Here is a 2,302-nt window from a genome sequence, read left to right as displayed (position 1 = left end):
TGTTGTTTGGCGGGTCCGGGCTGGGGATTCGAACCCGCCACCTTAGGTGTACGTGGCTGGCGCCTTAGCCGGTTGAGCTATAGGCGCCGAGCCTATTCTTTCTTTTTTTACGTGAGATTTTAAACTGAAGTCTGTTTGCCTCTATATTATAGATGAGAAATGTGTCTTACACAAGATTTCAGTGTAAATAGCAGAGCTGCAGCTCAAGCCATTCTCACTCGAAGTGTCACATTTCCTGCACTGAAATACATGCCTTTCTAAAACCACTTTCTAAAACTTTCTCTGACTACCACTTGAATGTGAAGCACCGTAATGTACATTGTCACCTAACCCTCACAGCTACTGTAAAATTTAGTGTCACCAGGAAGTAGAATTTGCATAGTGACAGAGCCAGTAAGTGATAAAACCAAAACTATATCACAGACATTTTTTCTTCTAGGGTTATCAGTATTTTCACTACAAACTCAAGATTAGAGTTTACTTGGACAGGCAGGTCCTAATATTTTACTTTTATTTCACATTTAAAACTTTCACTAATAACTTCTGTATGGATGATTTCGTTTCCTGTGCTGTCAGAACTTAACGGTCTGCTTCATTTTCCAGATGTGGAAACGGATCCTGGGGAAATTGGAGCTTTGCCAGGTGGTTAATCTGGCTGTATTTCTACTATCTATGCTTTATACATAAAATGGGAGGTTAAATTCTCAGGCACACAAAGCCAGATTAAAAGTCTGCACCAGTAGGTGTCAGCCGCAGACCGAATGACGGCCGGCAGTCAGTTTAAACTTCAGAACTCCTAAAGCAAATTTCCTTTTCCCAGTCTTCCTGCCCGAGTTAGTACTTTCCTAGTGTCCTTTTACTTTCTTTCTTTCCTTCCTTTGAAGCAGGGTCATATGTGCAGATCTCTCTCTTTTTTTTCTTTTTTCAGAGGTAAGTCTCCTTGTGTTGCTCAGGCTAGCATGCAAGGGCTATTCATAGGCACCGCAGCCTTGAACTCCTGGCCTCAAGGGATCCTCCTACCTCAGCCTTCCCAGTAGCTGGGACTACAGACTCATGTCACCACGCTCAGCTCAAGTGTTTAATTTTGATGAAGTACAGTTTATTAAGTTTTCCTTTTGTCATATCTAAGAATCCACTGCCAAATCCAAGGTCATAAAGATTTACTTCTGATCCTGCAATCTAGGCATCTACCTAGAAGAAAAAACATCATTTTAAGTCTGGGCATGGTGGCTCATGCCTATAATCCTAGCACTCTGGAAGGCCGAGGCAGGTGGATTGCCTGAGCTCACAGGTTTGAGACCAGCCTGAGCAAGATGGAGACCCCACCTCAAAAAATAGCCAGGTGTTGTGGTGGGGAACGGCAGTCCCAGCTGCTCAGGAGGCTGAGGCAGGAGCATCACTTGAGTCCCAGAGTTTGAGGTTGCTGTGAGCTGTGACTCAGCGGCATTCTACCAAGGGCAACAAAATGAGACTCCATCTCATGAAAAAAAAGAAGAAAAAAAATCATTTTACTGTAAGGACATTTGCACTAGGCTGTTTATCACAGCTCAGTTTACAATCTCCAAAATGTGGAAACAACCTAAATGCCCACAACCTGGGATTGGATTAACAAGCTGTGGTATATGTATTACCAATAGAATACTATTTAGCCATTAAAAAGATGAGACTTTACATCTTTTGTATTAACCTGAATGGAATTGGAAAACATTCTTCTTAGTAAAGTATCACAAGAATGGAGAAGCAAGAATCCAATGTATTCAGTTCTACTATAAAACTAGTAGACAAAGGAATATACCCACATGAGAGAAAAACTCCAATCAATTCAAGGTGGGACGTAGGGGAATGAGAGAGGAGGGGGGAGAAGAGAGGGGAATGGGGATGTTCCCACTTAATGGGCACAGTGTTAGAGTGAATGGTACTTCTTGGGGGCAGGACACAATTTTAAGAGGGACTTTACCCAACAAATGCAATCATTGCAACCTAATTCTTTGTACCCTCAATTAAAAAAAAGATTTATTTATACCTTTTTTTTTTGAGACAGAGTCTGGCTATGTTGCCTTCAGTAGAGAGCCGTGGTATCACAGCTCACTGCAACCTCAAACTCTTGGGCTTAAACAATTCTTTTGCCTCAGCCTCCCACATAGCAGGGAGTACAGGTGCCCACCACAATGCCTGACTATTTTTTGGTTGCACTTATCACTATTGTTTACCAGGCCAGGGCTGGGTTTGAACCCACCAGCCCCAGTGTATGTGGCCGGCGCCTGTATGTCCGCGTTTTCTTTTCTTTTTTTTTTTTTTTTTT

This window comes from Otolemur garnettii, unplaced genomic scaffold (assembly GCF_000181295.1).
Source record: "Otolemur garnettii isolate 467f Iridium unplaced genomic scaffold, OtoGar3 scaffold00086, whole genome shotgun sequence".
NCBI lineage: Eukaryota > Metazoa > Chordata > Mammalia > Primates > Galagidae > Otolemur > Otolemur garnettii.
Note: the sequence above shows the minus strand (reverse complement) of the source record.